General features: G+C 41.8%; 1 protein-coding gene across 5 annotated transcripts in view; it reads left to right on the top strand.

The window, feature by feature from the left end:
- Nucleotides 1-22,695, top strand: part of negr1 (neuronal growth regulator 1) — a 254,875-nt gene that overhangs the window by 195,925 nt on the left and 36,255 nt on the right. The window lies entirely within an intron of this gene.

Raw genomic sequence — 22,695 nt, 5'->3', positions numbered from 1 at the left:
TCTAGAAAGTCAACCATCACTGCAGCACTCCACCAGTCGGGGCTTTATGGCAGAGGGCCCCGACGGAAGCCTCTTCTCAGTGTAAGACACATGAAACCCCGCATGGAGTTTGATAAAAAAAAAAAAAAAAACCCTGAAGGACTCCAAGATGGTGAGAAATAAGATTCTCTGGTCTGATGAGCCCACGATAGAAATTGTTGGCCTTAATTCTAAGTGGCATGTGTGGAGAAAAAAAGGCACTGCTCATCACCTGTCCAATACAGTCCCAACAGTGAAGCATGGTGGTTGCAGCATCATGCTGTGAGTGTGTTTTCCAGCTGCAGGGACAGGGAGACTGTTTGCAATCGAAGAAAAGAGGAATGCAGCCAAGTACAGGGATATCCTGGACGAAAACCTTCTCCAGAGTGCTCAGAACCTCAGACTGGACCGAAGGTTCACCTTCAAAAAAGACAATCACCCGAAGCACACAGCTAAAATAACAAAGGAGTGGCTTCAGAACAACTGAGTGACTGTTCTTTAATGGCCCAGCCAGAGCCCTGAATTAAATCCAATTGAGCATCTCTGGAAAGACCTGAAAATGGCTGCCCACCAACGTTCACCAGCCAACCTGACAGAACTGGAGAGGATCTGCAAGGAGTAATGGCAGATGATCCCCAAATACAGGTGTGAAAAACTTGTTGCATCATTCCCAAAAAGACTCATGGCTGTATCTAGCTTCTACTAAATACTGAGGAAGGGGTCTGAATACTTATGGCTGCGTGATATTTCGGTTTTTCTCTTTTAATAAATCTGCAAAAATTTCAAAAGTTCCATTTTTTTTCTCTCTGTCAATATGGGGTGCTGCTTGTACATTAATGTGGGGGGAAATGGTAATGATGATGATTTTAGCAAATGGCTGCAATATAAAAAAGAGTGAACATTTTAAGGGGGACTAATACTTTCCGCACCCACTGTATATACTGAGCAGCCAGACACTTTCCTATAGCACAGAAAATTTCACTTCTGGGTCTGTGGTTATTTCATTTCTGCTCTTTAGCCTCACTTTCTGTATTCACAAAAGTCACAAGAAGCCACCAAAAAAAGAAAAAGACGAAGTTCCTCGATAATCAGACAAATACTGAGATTGTAATTTGGAATAATTACAAAAATGGACAAATTTATACATCAACAAAACGAGTCTATGCATATGAAAAATGTAAGGTTTATCTAAAACTATTATAGGGAGCTTGTGGCCTTGTAAAAATAAAACAAAATACAGCTTGGAAGCCCCTGATTCAGTCAACATTCAGAGCCTTATTTTGGGAGCAGCTGAAGTCCAACTCAAACTCTACTGGTCCCACAGCAACAACCAGTGCAGAAACTTTTTTTTTTCCAGAGGAAACGGAGAGCTTCCCATGTGTGCAATGGGATTTGGAAAATCTCTTCAAACCCCCGTTGTGGGCAGAGAATTGACTTGGCATTGTTGGGGTGGAGAGGCGGCTTTTGGAACCAAATATGTTTAGTGGCAAGCTTTGCGTTTGGGCTGGAAGTGGAGAGTGTGGAGGCACTAGCGGAGAGCAGAGTGACAGATAAGATGAACACCTTCCTCAGTGACTCCCTCCCACCCACACTGACCAACTGCGGCAGATGGCGAGCGTGTTCATCCACCAGCGCGTTCCACCAAAGAGCAAGCCGGGAGCGCTTCAGGTGTCCACTCGTGTCACCGACCATCACAACTCCACCACAGCAAGCGTGACCGGAGCCTAAGCCAGCTGCGACCCAATCCACCCCGCCAAGCAGCTCTCCCTGCAATGTCAAACTAATTGCGCTCATCACTGCTACTACGACATCAAAATTCTGTGCTGACAATTACTGGATCTACGTCTCTTCAACTCCGCTCTATTTTATGGCCATAACTACTGAACCCTATATCATCGATATTCTTTAAAAAAAAAAATACATTTTACTTGTATATTATGTATGTATGTTGATCAGGCTATGTTCACAACTTAGTTTGGTTTTGTACTCTTTATTCCACGATCATGTTGTGCTGTATGCAAAATGTTATAATGTTAACATAAGTGGACTCCCAGCCAATCTTAAAATAAAAATGATGGCAATAATAAAATCTGTATTAATGTTATTCGTGATGTTATCAATGCGATTGGCTGGTATACCACAGCTCTCATCCCAAAGTCAGCTGGGATAGGCTCCGGCTCCCCCGCAACCCTAATGAACACAAGTGGTGTGGAAGATAGCTGGATAGTAATAATGTTAACATTATTATTATTACTATTAGTAGTAGTAGTAATTTTAATAATCATGATAATAATAATAACCAACAAGCACCTTTGAATGCTACTGTATGAAATATTTACTGTGTAATAATATACTGTATGTACAATGAAAAACAATATTATATACAGTGCTGTATTTTGTAAGAAATCTAATAAACATGATGAAACATTTACATACACTCATGGGCCTTTGTAATGTACTTATCAATTTAGTCTAGCAGGATTTGTAATATATTATGTCCATACCCTTCATTGAACCACTTGGGAAATTGATATACTGTTGCTCCATGAAGGTTTACTCTGCTTACATTTAAAGTGGTAATACAAAGTAGAATTAAAAGGTCTACACACCCTTGTTCAAATGTGTCTTTTGTGATATAAGAAACAGACCAAGATAAAATGCTATGCTTCTTCTGCGGATGAGCAGTGTTGTGTTTGCGACAAATATGCCTATTCCAATTGTAGCCAAAAAGTTCAACCTTGGTTTCGTTGGACCGTGACACATTTCCCCCATGTGTTTGGGAAACTTTAAGTATGTTTTTTTTGTTTTCTATGTAAGGTAAGGCTTCCATCTTGCCACCCTACCGCATAACCCAGACATATGGAGAAGATGGGAGATTTTCATCATATGCAAACGGCCAGTACTTACCAAAAATTTCTGCAACTCTTTCAGTGTTGCAGTTGGCCTCTTGGCAGCCTCCCTGACCAGTTTTGTTCTCGTCTTTTCACCGATTTTGAAGGGATGTCTGCTTCTTGGGCACTGTTGTGTTATACTTTCTTCACTTTGTTTTGGTTGTTTAATTCTAAACCTAGTCCTTTCAGTTTATTTTCTACTTTCCCTGTCTAAAATATTTAGTTTGTTTTCAGTTGAGTTGTACAGGTTTTTTTTGTTATTACAAAAACCTGGCATTTGAACAGGGGTGTGTATAATTTTTTTTGTGTACACTGTACCTTTGAAGGCAGTAACATCACAAGCTTGTTTTATCCTCAGCATGTGTATTTTGTCTGCATTCAGCTCAACATAATACACAGTGGCCCAAACCAGCTGGCTTGCTGCTACCCTGTCATCCCAATGAAATGTAGATTTGTGATAATATCATCTATTCCCAGAGGCTGTAACTTTATTTCTGTAAATCACTTGACAGCATAAAAACTATATTCTTAGCACTGTACTTATTCTTAGCCATGTTTAAGTCAACTATACTTCTGGTTCACGGAACACTAAATGCATTATACATGATGTGCGTGACTCCAATTCCTGTTTCCTCTTCGATTAAAAAATAATACATGCATGCTGAATGTAGTGGAGTGATAATACTCAAACCTTTGCCCCAAGACATCGTAAATGAGGAGTTAAGGAAAGCCTCCTCTTATGAATGTTGTAACATATCAGTCATACAGGTAGCAACCCTGAAGCACCTAAACTTTGAGTGTAGAGCCCCCTCTGAACAAGCATTGTTGGGCTATATGCTTTAGGCTTTGGTTCTTGTCCAGTGTGGAATAGTAAAATCACCAGGACACTTGACAGTAGTTCGCCGCCCAGGAGTAGTGTTCTTGTTGTTTTTGTGGTGGTTGTTGTAATAATTACAATTACTGTCGGTTTTGACATAACAAATACATTGATACCCTAAATACAAGCACTTCAAAATCAAAGCAAACTTTGCTAGAAAAAGTCACACAAAACATGGAATTAAACCAGTTGTTCGAGGCCTAAACATACCTCATGAGCCATTTTGTCAAGAGATAATGTGACGTAAATCACCTCTGCATTACGCCATTAACGTATTTAATGCCTGTATAGCCGGCAGTTGACGACCGTCCCAGAACAGACTGTGTTGTACTTTAGTGCGGTGGTCCCCAACCACCGGGCTGAGGGCCATTTGGTACCGGGCTGCACAGATCGACTGGGGGGGCGGGGGGGTATATATTTATTAATATGTACCCTCTTACAGATACAGTAATCCTCACGGTTCTTGCTTCGTGGTCCTGCAGAGTTGTATTGTAGTTGTTACTCTCTTTTATAGTATTTGTACAATATTTTTGTTACCTATTGCTCTTGCTCTCTCAGAATACATGTGGTTAGGCCTGCCACAATAGCACATTTTTTAGAATGATATATTTCCCCAAAATCTCAGTGGGAACTTCCTACTGAGAAGTACAAACAAAAATTACATTGATCGTTCCATTCTGAGCGCCGTTTGTTCCAAATGTTCTCTTGCTTCAACGGTCATTTTCGGATCGTTCTCCATCTTTTACTCAACTTCTTTTTGGGATATGGTGTGGGTCTGTATGGGACGCGGACTGAAAGTTTCCCAGTTGTGTGTATCTACGGATCAAAAGCCGTTCCGCCAGCGGCTCGCTGCAACATGAGTGGCGCGCTGGGTGTTACCACAACAATGAAAATTAATCGAGTCTGGAAAAAAGTTTCATGTATTTTTGGAATGATAACCCGCCGTCCTCTGCCTCAGATTGGCTAGCACCAAGACAGGACTCGTACTTTTAGTACACAATGAATCGCTGAAGCACTTCAGCAATGCACACACACACACGTAGGTAAGCAATGCTGTGCGTCGATGGATGCAGATTGATCATGCTTAATGCATCCCTGCTCATGTTTGTGCGTCCCAGAAACAAAATGCACATCAAACGAGATCCATGTGTGTGCGTGCGTGTCTGTGCATGTTTATGGGATGTGGGAGGAAAACCGTAGTATCTGGAGAAAACCCACGCAGGCACGTGGAGAACATGCAAACAACACACAAGCGAGGCCGGATTTGAACCCAGGTCCTCAGAACTGTGAGGCAGATGTGCTAACCAGTCGTCCACCGTGCCAGGTGGTTACAGTTCTGTCTTAATTTAAGAACTATGGCAAGCCCTCAATGAGAAACGAGCATGTTAAATAGTCTTTCAAAATATTGCCACATTCTCAGATCACTCACTTATTGGGCTCCCTGAGGCTTGGCTGGAATAATAAGTCAAATGATCTGAGCCACTATTTAAAGAGTCTTCCATCTCAATAATATGTAAACGATGGATGGACCACAAGGTTCTGATAATTGAAGTGAATCCAAAATTGACTTTACCTGCGTTCCTTCTACGGGCTCATAAAAAACATTCGTAATTAAGGGTTTCTAAATACTTGGATTGCACAGTATTGGGCGGCATGGTGGTTAGAGCGTCTGCCTCACAGTTCTGAGGAATGGGGTTCAAATCCCGGCCCCGCCTGAGTTTGCATGTTCTCCCCGTGCCTGTGTGTTTTTTCTCCGGGTACTCCGGTTTCCTCCAACATCCCAAAAACATGCAAGGTAGGTTGATTGAAGACTCTAAATTGCCCGTAGGTGTGAATGTGAGTGTGAATGGTTGTTTGTTTGTATGTGCCCTGCGATTGGCTGGCAACCAGTTCAGGGTGTACCCCGCCTCTTGCCCGATGATAGCTGGGATAGGCTCCAGCACTCCCGCGACCCTTGTGAGGATAAGCGGCTTGGAAAATGGAAATGCACAGTATTGGGATGAATGAAAAATGACTTGCACTCATTGCTATTTTGACATGACATCGACTTATCTTTGTCCTTCACTCCTTTCTACCTTGTCACCTTAATATGGCTGCCACCTGATGATGCTAAATAAATAAATAAATAAATAACAACCTGCTGATGTCCAAAACGACAAACCAGGCTTTTTAAACATGAGCTTCTAATGAATTGCACTTTGTAAATCAACACAGGTATATTTGACTCGATTTCTTATAATAATACACCATTTTCCGCACCCTGTGCTTAACGTCTTCCAAATCACTAAAACATTCATAGCTAGTATTTGTCTGAAACTGTTCCACACTTTACGGCACGGTAACCGACTGGTTAGCACATCCACCTCACAGTTCTGAGTACCCGGGTTCAAATGTGGCCTCGCCTATGTTCTCACCGTGCATGTGGTGGTTTTCTCTGGGTAGTCCGGGTTCCTCCCACGTCCCAAAAACATGCACGGTAGGTTAATTGAAGACTCTAAATTGCCCGTAGCTATGAATGTGAGTGCGAATGGTTATTTGTTTATATGTGCCTTGCGATTGGCTGGCAACCATTGACCCCGCTTCCTGCCCACAGTTAGCTCCAGCATACCCGCAACCCTAGTAAGGATAAGCGGTGTAGAAAATGGATGGATGGATGTTCCACACTTGCTTTCAAGCCTAACTTGATTTACTTTTCACATTCTGTCTTTCTGACACACACACAAATGTGCGTGCGCGCACACACACACACACACAGGTATGAATGTGAGCAGCGGGAGAATAAGTAGATTTACTTTTTTTCATTCAAATTTTAACAATAAAAACAAGGTACCTTACACTTTACAAAAAGTAAAATATGTAAAGTAAATGGTCTGAGATCAAACTGATAAATGCAAGGATCTGTGGAATCTCTAAAACTCTCACGTGATCATGTTATACTGAAGTATCGAGAAGCACAAGCTGACAGTGTGGAAGTGTGTCAAGTGGCAATTACCACATTGTCAGCTTGGACAATTGTGTCCTTGGGTTTGCGAGTCACCCCCGGCTAATGGCAGTATGAATACACTGCACTTATGAAACATTCATCAGGATGGACCCTATCCCACTGATAAGGTTCTATTTTCTGGGCAGAATTATCCTGCGAGTCCTAGCAGGCTGAAAATTCAGCGACAAAGTGCTCGCCTGCCTCACTTAACACTATGTGCCTGCTGTCAGACCCACAGAGCTACCCACACAGATAATCCTTTTTGGAAGTGCATTTTCCAGCAGCCTTATCAGTGTATGGTAGCAAGATCCAGAGCAGTGCAAGCCTTTGTGCAACCCCCCACCCCCCCAATCTTGTGGTTTGTTTCGAGGTGATGTGCTGACCTTCATTTTTACCAAGAGTTAACACTTAGAAAAATCAAGTGCCTGATAACCAGATGTGTGCATGCCATCTAGCCTACTTGACCTCTGGTTCCACCGATGTTGTAAATACAGAAGAAACTTGTTGTTACTAAAATGACTATATAGGCATTTCTTCTGTCCCTAAGGAATAACCCTGTACATTAAATGTATCCACTCCTTTCTAGTTATTCATAGTGCTCATGAGTGTTACATGGCGATCCTCTGAAACATCAAAGCAGGCTAGTGATTCAAGTCCACTTCATTGACTTAACACAGCATTTGCATTAGCATACAGTAAGATCATGCCAGCATGCAATGACTTTAAAGGAGAAGTATGGAATTTATTTATTTCGGCTCCTTCTCCATTTGTGAAGAGTGATCAGTGTGGATACTTTTCAAAATGTTTTCCATTGCAAGCATATAAAAATACTTTACCTTAGGTTTACCTCGTTTGTCATGTTTGCAAATTTTATCTTCTCAGCTTTTATCTTGTGCAATGACACCATGCTGCTTTTCAAGCTATTTAACACCCAATGGAGGCGGCCTTTAGTTTTTTGTAGGCTTCTAATTGGCTACAAAATACTTAGCGTAATTTCTCGTGTATAATGCGCATTTTTCCCCAAAAAATATACATAGGTCTAGGGGAAAATGAAAATAAAAATTCACATTTTATAAATCTATGCCGCCATCTAGATGTTATGAAAAAGGTGTAGCCATCACTTTCATTCCAATATGACAGGGGTACGTATGACTGCATATATGTACTGTTGTGCTCATAAGTTGACATACCCTGGCAGAATTTGTGAAATATTGTTTCTTGTAAATAGGACTGATGACTGAACAACAACCATCATTAATTTATTTATGGTTATGTTTTGTTTAATCAGAATCTGAATCATCTTTATTTACCAAGTATGTCAGAAACACACAAGGAATTTGTCTCCGGTAGTTGGAGTCGCTATAGTACGACAACAGACAGTCAATTGAATACTTTTGAGGCATAACGATATAAAAAAACACAGTCACTGAGCAATAAAAGGCTACCAGTAATGTGGTAATGCCGGTACCTTTTTTTTTTTTTTTTTTTTTTTGGGACTGTGCAAAAAGAATGCAGAGTCCTCTAGCAATTAGAGCAGTTTGAAATGACTAATAGAGCAATAGTCTGATGTAATGACCATTGTGCAAAGGGGGCAAAGACTTCAGGAAATGTGTGCAGTTTAAAGTAACTAGTAGTACGATTATCTGGGACAACGTCGATTGTGCAAATGTTGCAGATGCTAATGATAATGCTTTTCTGAAATGCTTGACAGTATAATTTGAATCCCACCCAGCCATTCATTTTATGTACCGCTTATCCTCCGATTAAAATCCCCGAGCCCTTCATGTTTTCTTTAAAGAATTGTACCCATCTTACAAATTCTACCTGGGTAATCAAACATATGAGCACAACCGTGTGTTTTCTAATTTACGAAATAAAAGTAGGGCTGTGAATTTCAAAATAAGAGCAAGTAAATAAAATTACGTGTTCAAATAAAGTGCTTAACTTCAGAATAATAATTCGAAAAAACTAACAAAATACAGATAATGCTTCATGTTTTGATCATATGGGTAGAAGCAAAATCATGCATTGTAAGAATGCATTATACATAGAAGTGTTTTCCAGAATTTTTAGGTCAACGTTGGGGGTGGGTATTATACATGGGTGCGCATTATACACTAGAAATTACGGTAATATCCTTCAAATGTGTTTGTGACCTGAAAATATCCTGTTTTAATAATGCATGTGTACATGTGCATGCATCCTAACAATCTACACAAGCACAACACACGTGAATAGACTTAACACTAATGTAACTTTTTTCTTTGCTTGAGCTTGCAGACCGCACACATCTTAATTTCTGACTAGAGGATCAAGGCACATTATGCAGTGTACTGAGGCTCTTTCAGTCACGACATCCTTCCCAGTTTTTGATGTTCTATTTACTTTTAAGTATTTCTTTCAAAACTTGCAGTCTTAAAGCTGAAAGTTTTCCAAATAAGCAAAGATCACTGACTCACTTGTTATAGGACAAAGAAATAGATTTATTTTAAAGTCAAATATTTTTTCAACTTTAATTGGCACTCTAGCCACAGCACTTGTGGTTATTAATGAAACAATTCAGTTGGAAAGAGGAATTTGATGCTCCCAACATGCAGACAGGACTCAGTTGTGCGAGAGATGAAGCAGAAAATGGATAGCCATTTCCTTTTATGGCCACAGAAGGCAGCTATAGAGATTCAGTCTTTGTCTATAATTGAGACACCAGGGTATATTCTTTTTCTGGACAGACTCTAATGGTTTGTGCATTAAGAAGCATGATTGAAGAAAGCCCCACACTTACAATAAGGGCTGCAGTAAATCACAAAAGATGGCTTTTTTTGTCCAATTTTGTTGATGGTAGTGGTCTCACACTGTGCAGTTTACATCACCATCACTCCTTCTATTGTTTGTGGTTGGGAGCACTCTTCGGCAAAGTTAAATGGGAGTAATTTTGAGGTAAGAGAGAGAACTGGAAGTGGTAATGGAAGTGAAGTTTTTGTGTCCTCTTCAGCCCCTCATTCACAACGGAGGCATTGCATTTGACGTGTGAACTCTCAGAAGCTGAGGTTATAAGCTCCCATTGGACTTGTTTGATGACTCAAAAATGTTTCATGAAAATATGCTCTTCAGATCTAATCATTCGAAATAAAAATGGTTTCCATCGCTCTATTCCCATGCCTGACTTAGACACAATTTTACCAGTCGCGGTTGTCAGTATTACATCCATCAATCAGTCCGTCATTTCAGTGAAGTGTTATGGGTTTTTCATGGGTTACAGCATTTCACGACTGAAAACATGAAATATGGCCAATAGTGAATGTGTGTTTTGTAAAGCCGTTGCTCCTCTGAGGTAGGATGGTCGATAGTGAGGTACGACTACCACGACCTATCGAGATTGGCTTCTTCATGCAACCACCCATCTTTTAACTTGCTCTGTGCAATTTGGCAAAGGTTTCCCAAAATGTGCCTTGGCTGGCGTTGATTCAGTTTTTTTCTATTGTTAAACCCTGTAAAGCAACAAGTGATTGACCTGTACTCTACTACTTTTCAGCACCATTGTATTGCGCTGCCATTCGCACTGGGGTGTTACATTACATGTGTGGTAACATGGCTGATTATTGTTTGTTTATTGGTAGACAGATTGTAATTTCCATGTAGGAATAGAGACAAACATCTTCAAGGTTTGAAAGCCCTTTCTGTTTATCGGTTGGCAGTATGAAACAAAAACTATACTACCACATAGTGGGGCAATAAATGTCCATTTGTTTTGCCATAACCATGGAAATAAGGTACATGTTTCCATGTTTCCTTCTTTTGACTAAATTGAATAATATGCATTTCAAACTTCGATGTAAGTTGAATATACTTTATTCACCTGTTATGCACCTCACATTTCCATCATGTCCAACTCCAAGTGTGAGGCCTTGGCATCTTGCTCTGGGTTTTCAAATGTATTCATATGTGACAGCTGGCTTCAAGCAGATTATTGGTATTTTATGCAAGTGTGCCAGTGGGGGTGGAGTCTTTGTAGCCTACCAGCCTTATAATACTTAAACCTCTGGAATCCTACCCACCCATGACATGTTGTTTCCCCATGTAGTTGAATCTTGAAGGAGCAGGATCCCTATATGTCACTCCATGATAAGTGGTGAGAATTGCACTATAATTAGCGTCTCTGTTCTAAATCAACCCTGACTGACACGGGCTGAAGAAGAAGCCTGCAATGCACTTTATTCTCATTTGTCTTCTGAAGTGAACTATTATTTACTGTTATATAACTATTATGGGTGCATTATTTAACCCACAGTGGGATCTGTTAATATAATGCAGCCCTATGGGGGGCACAAGCCAGTGCAAACTGTAGGCCGGTCCCAAGTCCGGATAAATGCAGAGGGTTGCGTTAGGAAGGGCATCCGGCTAAAAACTTTGCCAAACAAATATGAGCATTCATCCAAAGAATTCCATACCATCTGTCGTGGTGGCCCGGGTTAACAACGTCTGCCACCGGCGCCGTCAACCTGCAGGGCGCCATTGGAAATCCGGCTACTGTGGGTCGAAGAAGAAGAGGTTGAAAGCAGGTTCTTCGGCAGAAAGAGAAGAGGAAAGCACAGAGCCTAGAACTGAATGTGGGGACTTTGAATGTTGGGACTATGACAGGAAAATCTCGGGAGTTGGTTGACATGATGATTAGGAGAAAGGTTGATATATTGTGTGTCCAGGAGACCAGGTGGAAAGGCAGTAAGGCTAGAAGTTTAGGGGCGGGGTTTAAATTATTTTACCATGGTGTAGATGCGAAGAGAAATGGAGTCGGGGTTATTTTAAAAGAAGAGTTGGCTAAGAATGTCTTGGAGGTGAAAAGAGTATCAGATCGAGTGATGAGGCTGAAACTTGAAATTGAGGGTGTTATGTATAATGTGATTAGTGGCTATGCCCCACAGGTAGGATGTGACCTAGAGGTGAAAGAGAAATTCTGGAAGGAGCTAGACGAAGTAGTTCTGAGCATCCCAGACAGAGAAAGAGTCGTGATTGGTGCAGATTGTAATCGACATGTTGGTGAAGGAAATAGGGGTGATGGAGAAGTGACGGGTAAGTACGGCATCCAGGAAAAGAACTTGGAGGGACATATGGTGGTAGACTTTGCAAAAAGGATGCAAATGGCTGTACTGAACACTTTTTTCCAGAAGGGGCACGAACATAGGGTGACCTACAAGAGCGGAGGTAGAAGCACATAGGTGGATTACATCTTGTGCAGACCATGTAATCTGAAGGAGGTTACCGACTGTAAGGTAGTGGTAGGGGAGAGTGGGGCTAGACAGCATAGAATGTTGGTGTGTAAGATGACTCTGGTGGTGGGGAGGAAGATTAGGAAGACAAATGCAGAGCACAGAAGCATGTGGTGGAAGCTGAGACATGACAAGTGTTGGAGGACTGGACCACTGCAGCCAAGGTGATCAGAGAGGCAGGAGAGTACTTGGTGTATCTTCTGGCAGGAAACAAGAGAAGAAGACTTGGTGGTGGAACTTCACAGTACAGGAAATCATACAAGGAAAAAGGTTAGCTAAGAAGAAGTGGGACACTGAAAGAGGAGAGGCGAAAGGAATACATTGAGATACGACACATGGCAAAGGTAGAGGTGGCAACGGCCAAACAAGAGGCATACGATGACATGTTTGGCAGGTTGGACACTAAAGAAGGAAAAAAGGATCTATACAGGCTGGGCAGACAGAGGGATAGAGATGGGAAGGATGTGCAGCAGGTTAGGGTGATTAAGGATAGAGATGGAAATATGTTGACCGGTGCCAGCAGTGTGCTAGCGAGATGGAAAGAATACTTCGAGGAGTTGATGAATGAGGAAAATGAGAGAGAAGGGAGACTAGAAGAGGCAAGTGTGGTGGACCAGGAAGTGGCAATGACTAGTAAGGGGGAAGTTAGAAAGGCATTAAAGAAGATGAAAAATGGAAAGGCAGTTGGTCCTGATGACATTCCTGTGGAGGTATGGAAGCATCTAGGAGAGGTGGCTGTGGAGTTTTTGACCAGCTTGTTCAATAGAATTCTAGCGCGTGAGAAGATGCCTGAGGAATGGAGGCAAAGTGTGCTGGTGCCCATTTTTAAGAACAAGGGTGATGTGCAGAGCTGTGGGAACTATAGAGGAATAAAATTGATGAGCCACACAGTGAAGTTATGGGAAAGAGTAGTGGAGGCTAGATTCAGGACAGAAGGGAGTATTTGCGAGCAACAGAAGAAGAAGAATCATCTTTTATTGTCATGAACATGCATGCATGCACACAAAATTTGTTCTCTGCATTTAACCCATCACAGTCAACACATACACATGTTAGTGGAACACACTGGAGCAGGGGGCAGCTGAAGCGCCCGGGGAGCATTTCGGGGTATCAGTGTCTTGCTCAAGGACACCACAGCCGTGAGTCCGGTATGGTTTCATGCCTAGAAAGAGTACCACAGATGCATTATTTGCCTTGAGGATGTTGATGTACAGAGTACAGAGTAGGTCAGAAGGAGCTACATTGTGTCTTTGTAGATCTAGAGAAAGCCTATGACAGAGTACCCAGAGAGGAACTGTACTGCATGCGGATGTCTGGAGTGGCAGAGAAGTATGTTAGAATAATACAGGACATGTACGAAGGCAGCAGAACAGCGGTGAGGTGTGCTGTAGGTGTGACAGACGAATTTAAGGTGGAGGTGGGACTGCATCAGGAATCAGCCCTGAGCCCCTTCCTGTTTGCAATGGTGATGGATAGGCTGACAGATGAGGTTAGACTGGAATCCCCGTGGACCATGATGTTTGCAGATGAGATTGTGATCTGCAGTGAAAGCAGGGAGCAGGTAGAGGAACAGTTAGAAAGATGGAGGCATGCACTGGAAAGCAGAGGAATGAAGATTAGCCAAAGTAAAACAGAATATATGTGCATGAATGAGAGGGGTGGTGGGGGAAGAGTGAGGCTACAGGGAGAAGAGATAGCAAGGGTGGAGGACTTTAAATACTTGGGGTCAACCGTCCAGAGCAATGGTGAGTGTGGTCAGGAAGTGAAGAAACGGGTCCAAGCAGGTTGGAACTGGTGGAGGAAAGTGTCAGGTGTGTTATGTGACAGAAGAGTCTCTGCTAGGATGAAGGGCAAAGTTTATAAAACATTGGTGAGGCCAGCCATGAGTTACGGATTAGAGACAGTGGCACTGAAGAGACAACAGAAAGCAGAGCTGGAGGTGGCGGAAATGAAGATGTTGAGGTTTGCGCTCAGAGTGACCAGGTTGGATAAAATTAGAAATGAGCTCATCAGAGGGACAGCCAAGGTTTGATGTTTTGGAGACAAAGTTAGAGAGAGGAGACATCATGGTCCACGGGGATTCCAGTCTAACCTCATCTGTCAGCCTATCCATCACCACTGCAAAAAGGAAGGGGCTCAGGGCTGATCCCTGATGCAGTCCCACGTCCACCTTAAAATCTTCTGTCACACCGACAGCACACCTCACCGCTGTTCTGCTGCCCTCGTACATGTCCTGTATTATTCTAACATACTTCTCTGCCACTCCAGACATCCGCATGCAGTACAGTTCCTCTCTGGGTACTCTGTCATAGGCTTTCTCTAGATCTACAAAGACACAATGTAGCTCCTTCTGACCTACTCTGTACTCTGTACATCAACATCCTCAAGGCAAATAATGCATCTGTGGTACTCTTTCTAGGCATGAAACCATACTGGTGCTCGCAAATACTCACTTCTGTCCTGAGTCTAGCCTCCACTACTCTTTCCCATAACTTCATTGTGTGGCTCATCAACTTTATTCCTCTATAGTTGCCACAGCTCTGCACATCACCTTTGTTCTTAAAAATGGGCACCAGTACACTTTTCCGCCATTCCTCAGGCATCTTCTCACGCACTAGAATTCTATTGAACAAGCTGGTCAAAAACTCCACAGCCACCTCTCCTAGATGCTTCCATACCTCCACAGGAATGTCATCAGGACCAACTGCCTTTCCATTTTTCATTCTCTTTAATGCCTTTCTAACTTCCCCCTTACTAATCATTGCCACTTCCTGGTCCACCACACTTGCCTCTTCTACTCTCCCTTCTCTATCATTTTCCTCATTCATCAACTCCTCGAAGTATTCTTTCCATCTACCTAGCACACTGCTGGCACCAGTCAACATATTTCCATCTCTATCCTTAATCACCCTAACCTGCTGCACATCCTTCCCATCTCTATCCCTCTGTCTGGCCAGCCTGTATAGATCCTTTTCTCCTTCTTTAGTGTCCAACCTGCCATACATGTCATCATATGCCTCTTGTTTTGCCTTTGCCACCTCTACCTTTGCCCTGTGTCGCATCTCAATGTATTCCTTTCGCCGCTCCTCGGTCCTCTCAGTGTCCCACTTCTTCTTAGCTAACCGTTTTCCTTGTATGATTTCCTGTACTGTGAGGTTCCACCACCAAGTCTCCTTCTCTCCTTTCCTGCCAGAAGATACACCAAGTACTCTCCTGCCTGCCTCTCTGATCACCTTGGCTGCAGTGGTCCAGTCTTCTGGAAGCTCTTCCCGTCCACCGAGAGCCTGTATCACCTCTTCCCGAAAAGCTGCACAACACTCGTCCTGTCTCAGCTTCCACCACATGGTTCTCTTCTCTGCCTTTGTCTTCCTAATTTTCCTCCCCACCCCCAGAGTCATCTTACACACCACCATGCTATGCTGTCTAGCCACACTCTCCCCTACCACTACCTTACAGTTGGTAACCTCCTTCAGATTACATCGTCTGCACAAGATGTAATCCACCTCTGTGCTTCTACCTCCGCTCTTGTAGGTCACCCTATGTTCGTGCCTCTTCTGGAAAAAAGTGTTCACTACAGCCATTTGCATCCTTGTTGCAAAGTCTACCACCATCTGTCCCTCCAAGTTCCTTTCCTGGATACCGTACTTACCCATCACTTCTTCATCACCCTTATTACCTTCACCAACATGTCCATTACAATCTGCACCAATTACGACTCTCTCTCTGTCTGGGATGCTCAGAACTACATCATCTAGCTCCTTCCAGAATTTATCTTTCACCTCTAGGTCACATCCTACCTGTGGGGCATAGCCACTAATCACATTACACATAACACCCTCAATTTCAAATTTCAGCCTCATCACTCGATCTGATACTCTTTTCACCTCCAAGACATTCTTAGCCAACTCTTCTTTTAAAATAACCCCGACTCCATTTCTCTTCCCATCTACACCATGGTAAAATAATTTAAACCCTGCCCCTAAACTTCTAGCCTTACTGCCTTTCCACCTGGTCTCCTGGACACACAATATATCAACCTTTCTCCTAATCATCATGTCAACCAACTCCCGGGATTTTCCTGTCATAGTCCCAACATTCAAAGTCCCCACATTCAGTTCTAGGCTCTGTGTTTTCCTCTTCTCTTTCTGCCGAAGAACCCGCTTTCCACCTCTTCTTCTTCTTCTTTGACTTCGACCCACAGTAGCTGAATTTCCAACAGCGCCCTGCAGGTTGACGGCGCCGGTGGCGGACGTTGTTAACCCGGGCCACGACCGATCCGGTATGGAATTCTTTGGATGAACGCTCATATTTGTTTGGCAAGGTTTTAAGCCGGATGCCCTTCCTGACGCAACCCTCTGCATTTATCCGGGCTTGGGACCGGCCTACAGTTTGCACTGACTTGTGCCCCCCATAGGGCTGCATTTCTTCTTTATTCCGATTAATGTACATTATTTATTTATACAGTAAATTAACCAAATGTTATGTTTGATATATAGTTATTTTAATTTGTAATGTTGCGGCATGACATGATTGATGCATAAAGATAGTGAGAATGAATATGACAGTTTGGGAGGCATGCAAGTGAAAACAGGATCTTGTCATTTACAGTAGGTCACAAGACAAGCTGCGTGACGCTAATGCATATCCTGAAAGTTGTTGTTAGTCCAGCCTACTGAGAATTATTAGATTTATTGACTTTTGTCAGCCTTTGTGTCCTTAAATGCAAAATTTATGTGCCGAACATAGGTCACAGTTTGCAAAATCGTCACGTTTACTTTTTTTCACCCATCCCAAAATATGTCCTCTGCATTTAACCCATCACATTTAACACACAGAGTTAGTGGGACACACTGAAGCAGGGAGCAATTTAGCGCCCAAGGAGCAGTTCAGGGAATCGGTGTCTTGCTTCTTGTCCACACTTGACAAAGCTGCAGGGGTTTTTGTTGCCCACATTTTTATGCCGGTCGATGATTCTAACTGGGATCCCCAAGGAGTCAGGTGGTTATCTTGACCACTTGGTCAATGCTGCCGCTTTCACTTTAGTGAAAGGATGTTTAGTGAAACACTGCAACTTTCCCACTAACCACATACATTTTTCTCATATTCACTTGTGTATTGGCATGTGTGAGAACATTTATGGGAAGATAAATTGTGATCACCTATGCCCATGCCTATGTACTTTTAAATGAAATCATCATAACTGCAATGACAAATTGTTCTAATACAATAGTTGTGCAGATTTAATGTATCTATTCAAGTCTAGCTACGGAAATAACAAGAAGGCATTCCATTCAAAGTGAATCTGTAGTAATGGAAGTACTATCGTAGGCCTACTAAAGATCAGTCGCTACCCTTTACCCGGTGTGTCGGACTTGTCTCTGAATCATCCATCCATTTACTGAGCCGCTTCTCCTCACTAGCGTCGCGGGCGTGCTGGAGCCTATCCCAGCTATCATCGGGCAGGAGGCGGGGTACACCCTGAACTGGTTGCCAGCCAATCGCAGGGCACATATAAACAAACAACCATTCGCACTCATATTCACACATAGAGTTGTCAATCAACCTACCATGCATGTTTTTGGGATGTGGGAGAAAACCCAAACAGGCACGGGGAGAACATGCAAACTCCACACAGGCGGGGCCAGGGATTGAACCCCGCTCCTCAGAACTGTGAGGCAGACTCTCTAACCAGTCGCCGACCGTGCCGTGTCTCTGAATCAGTTATAGTTTAACTTAGTCGTATCTCTGACTCAGACATCTCAAGTCCCAAGCAAGACCAAAACTACAGTGCTTTATCTATCTTGTTACATAATATGGTTTGTTTGTGTTTGTGATTCCCGCACAACCGCAATTTGGGACAGTAGGTGTTGTCAGTTTCTACAAACATAACCAGGTAAGCCTTTGCCTGGTCTTTGTATGGACCTGCTTTGGTCTTTTTCTTAACTCTGTCACAGATTTCCACGCTCTTGGTTTTGACTTAGTTTATCTGGTCTTGACAAAACCATTACTTACTGCTTTGCTCCTGGTTCACTTGGCCAATTGAACTTTAACTGCCATTTAAACATTGCCATGAAAGTGTCAGTTAGTCACCAGTACTGTGCCTCTTCTTGGCCTTTCATCTGCAAGGTTTGGCCGTTTCTGAATTGAAGCTGCTCTTCAGCACAGCACCCTGCGGACAAACAACACACCTCACATTGGCAGAAGTGTGACAGGAGGACTCACTGGTGCTCTCTCAGGCAGGGTTTCCCCGACTTTGTATTCTCCTCTCTGTCCAAAGAAGAGATTTTTAAACAAATCCTATTGACTTGCTGCACTTTTTTCACCTTCAACAATGCAGTGGTATCGATTGTGCGGATCCATATGCGCTGTCCTTATAGCACAGCATCAAGTGGGGTGTGCTACCCTCTCAGAGTCATACGACGTCTTTTATTTCATTCCTTATTTACTTTTTCTGTCAGACGGGATGTCTTTGGTGTTGCCTCTGTGCTCTCTTCAGCGTGGACTCTGCACTCAGAACAGCTCTGCTACTACACAATGTTTATAATTATTTTGAGAGTGGAAGCAGAGAAGGACAGAGCTTCTCACCACTACTTAAATGTAAACTAAAATCAACACACTCAAACACACTTCTTTCAATCACTGTCAAGCCTAAGGAAAAGGCTCTCACTCAGACCAAGAACAGACGACAGTTTCGGATAATAGCCCCCATTAGAAGCGGAGTATATCCACCGACTTTGGCGCTGTCTTCCAAATCTTTTTTATTGACAAACCACACCTGAAGAGCTTGAGGTTTTTTAACGTGGTTAGAAAAGGTCATGACATTAAGAAATGGCATTCTCTTTGGGGAAATCGCTTAGATGTTTTGCCGTTAAATAAGGTTAGTTCTATCAGTTCAATTTCAGTCCTCTCTGGCATAGCTAAGAGATAGTTGACCATACGCTAATACTGAAAGGCCTTAGTGCAAGTTAGTACGGCGCAATCACACAATCGCTCATCAAGGGGATAGTAAATATTGTAGAACATGTTCTTAAAATAATCATGACAATGAAGTACCACATCAAAGGTACTTGGCTCTACAAGTATCACCATAATGACCAAAAGTAGCGTAGTAGGCTCAATTGTTCATCAAAAACAAAGTATAATATATATTTTGTATTATTGTAAGCCACTGGAACATTATGCACAGTTTGAACGTTAGCATTGTGCTTAAATATAGGGGGAAACATTTTTACTTAACTAGTGGTTCAATTTTAAAAAATTACTGTGTTGCACATAAGTTAAATAAAAATTGTTTCTAATTAAATGTCTGAAAATATAATATATATTATATATTATGCTTAAAAGTTAAATACATCTGAACTGTACTTTTAAAAATGTACTTTACTAGATTGAAAAAGAAAAATGTAAGCCACAGTAACGTGCACAGTTTGAACGTCAACATTGCACTTAAATATAGGAAAATAAAAAGCTTTACTTAAATAATGATTACATTGAAATGTATTCTACATAAAAAGCAATACAAATTTTACCTAAATGTTCAAAAACAAACAGTTGTACAAGATTCAATCCAAAAGTCTTGTACTGACAAGTGAAATACAACTTAATTGTACTTGAACGAATTCACTGTATTGGATAAAAAAAAAAAAAAAAAAAAAAAAAAGTTCAAGCCATTCTAACATTATGCACAGCTTTGTACATTTAATTCAGGGATTCTTTAATGTACAACGAAGCTGCATGCCACTAGTGGTACTCGTACCACATTTTGAGAACCACTGACCTAGTGGAAACGTAAAAGCATATGTGAAATGTTTAGCACATGAAACCTGCACAAATGACTAAAATGCAGTAATATTCATAGCAAAAACACTGCACGGATGCTGTTCATGTGACCAAATACATCAAAATACAACTAGTGTTCCTGTGACTTACTCATGCGTGTCAGTGATAAACACTTAATCCTCATGGACACGTTCTCTTTTTTGAATGTGATAATTTTCAAAAACCTCAAATTTGACACTACTTTTTAAAACGTTGCACTTTCAGTCCCTTGTCGCATAAATAAGCAGCCAAAACAGTAAATTTTTAGTAACAAATAAAATTAAATAATAAAATAATGGCGGCACAGTTCTGGGTTCAAATCCCGGCCCCGCCTGTGTGGAGTTTGCATGTTCTCCCCGTGCCTGCGTGGGTTTTCTCCGGGCACTCCGGTTTCCTCCCACATGCCAAAACATGCATTAATTGAATTAATGAAAACTACATTTCCCGTAGGTTTGAATGTGAGTGCGAATGGTTGTTTGTTTCTATGTGCCCTGCGATTGGCTGGCGACCAGTTCAGGGTGTACCCCGCCTTTCGCCCAAAGATAGTTGGGATAGGCTACAGCACGCCTGCGACCCTAATGAGGATAAGCATAACGGAAGCTAAATGAATGAATGAATAAAATAATGTGCCAGCATCATTGGTCCCTGAAAACTATCTGCCTGTACCTGTAGTGGGTACATTTTTGTTGACAGTTGGTCACTCAACCACACAAAAATGCATGTGAGGGCTATCATTTTAATTGGACAAGTGTGGTACTCATGTATAACGGCAGAGGTGGCAGTAAGTTGCCTGCTGTAAAACAAAAGAAGAAAAATGTGGCCTCCAATCATGGTGCCACATGGTTCTCTTCAACAATCACCAATGATTATCCCGTTCTTTTCCATTCCCTGTAATCACTCCATCAGGCTCATCCTGATCATCTTTCAGCTTCAAGACTGGGTGCATGTCAAATGTTGAAATTGTGAATTGGGTTAAATTAAGCACTCTTAAGAAATGTTATATATACAGTACAGCTCACCATTATTGGCACTCCTTCATTTTTTGCATAACCTGTATAACATCTTTGAAAATAATTGGAAATGTACCAAACGTATATCATCAGGACCTTTTAATTGGAGGTCCAAAGTAATTTAACAAAGATATTTTTTAAAATTAGATATTTTAACTTCAAAGAGGAAAAAAAATGAAAACAGCATGTGCAGAAATCTTGGCACCCCCTCCTTAATATTTGGTTGCAAAACCTTTGACAACGATGACAGCCTTCAAACGTTTCTTGTTGATGGACGTTTCCATCAATAAGCTTTTTGCACTCCCCAGGTGGTATTTTCTCCTACTCTTCCATTCCAATTTGTTCAAGCTCGAACATTTTCAGGCTTCTTTTCCCCAATAGCAGATTTCACCTCCCCCCAAAGATTTTCAATTGATGCCCATTTTAAAACAGTCCATATTTTCCTTTTCAACCATTCGTGTGTGCTTTTGGATCTGTGCTTTGGGTCTTTGTATTGCTTCACCTCAAACCAAGTTTTCTTACACTGAGTAAATCATTTCACTCTAAAATCTCTTGATAATTTCTGATTTCATGACATATGTGATACAGTCAAAGCCTCCAGTACCAGATTTAACAAAGCAGCCCCACAGCATTATGGATCCTCCAATGCGCTTGACTGTTGGCGGGGTGTTCTTTTCCTAAAAGTCTGTAAACATACTGTTTGTGTGCATTGCTAAAAAGCTCTATTTTTGTTTCATCCCTCCATAAAATGTTGTTTACCATTTGCCCTTTTGTATCAAATGCAAGTTCTGGATAGAAAAATGTTGTTTCCCTTGATTCATTTTCTTTAGGAGATTTTCCCTATTTAGTACTTAAACTTCATGGGTGCCAATAGTGGTGGGCAGGACTGTACAGTAATTTTACATTGTTAGCTAGATGACATTTATTTACCTGACAATTACATTGGACAAGTGATTGGTTAATTGGCTCTGATTGGTAAAAATAATATTATGTAATAAAGTTGCATTTTAGTCCATTTACATTTTGTATATATTGTTAAAAGAAGAGCAATTGTATGACAATGATGTTGTGGTAGGAGATGCTGGAAGTTCTAGGAGAATTTTTTGTGCGCGCGTGTGTGAGCATGTGTGTGTGTGTGTGTGTGTGTGTGTGTGTGTGTGTGTGCGCATGTGGCTTTGGTATTGTGGTACTCGAAACATTTTCCCAAGGTTGGCAGGTCTTTAAACTTTACAAGTCCTTGCAAGCTAAGTGTGTCCCATTTGATGGTGGGATTTGCGTATGGATGTGCACATTAGTTGTGGATGACTGCTGCTGACTGCCAATGATACACTTCTTCTTGCCCACCCACTTTCGCAAACACTTTCCTGCACAGCTCAGCGCCTTCTCATTCTAACCGAGTTCTTCTCACACAACGGAGGAATTAAAATGCAAGTGCTTCAGGTCAAAGGCCCCAAATAGAAATGATTAACTCTTTACTATTCCCCTGGGTTTCCAGCTGATGAGTTATTTAGGGCTTTTGACAAGGATCCGCCCTCTTTACACTCACTAATGATGAAGAAACATCAATGAGCATGCTGAGAGATAGATGCCTTTAGCAAAAGGAACGCAGTGCACAGAGGATGGCCTTAGAAGTGATAAAGCCAACGCACCTTGTGTTTTTTTTGTCTTGTTGTTATTTTGCCTCATCTGCTGGAACATGTTTCAAATGAACGGGCTGAGCATCTCACAAGCCCCTTATAGGTCTGCCACCTTTGACTTTTGATTAATTGGAACTGAGGAATCCTAGAGCCTGTAACTTGAAAGCAGACTGGCAGATTAAGCCATTTTCTTATAC

Source organism: Phyllopteryx taeniolatus, chromosome 7 (assembly GCF_024500385.1).
Source record: "Phyllopteryx taeniolatus isolate TA_2022b chromosome 7, UOR_Ptae_1.2, whole genome shotgun sequence".
NCBI classification, from domain to species: domain Eukaryota; kingdom Metazoa; phylum Chordata; class Actinopteri; order Syngnathiformes; family Syngnathidae; genus Phyllopteryx; species Phyllopteryx taeniolatus.
This window is presented reverse-complemented; position numbering and strand designations above follow the sequence as displayed.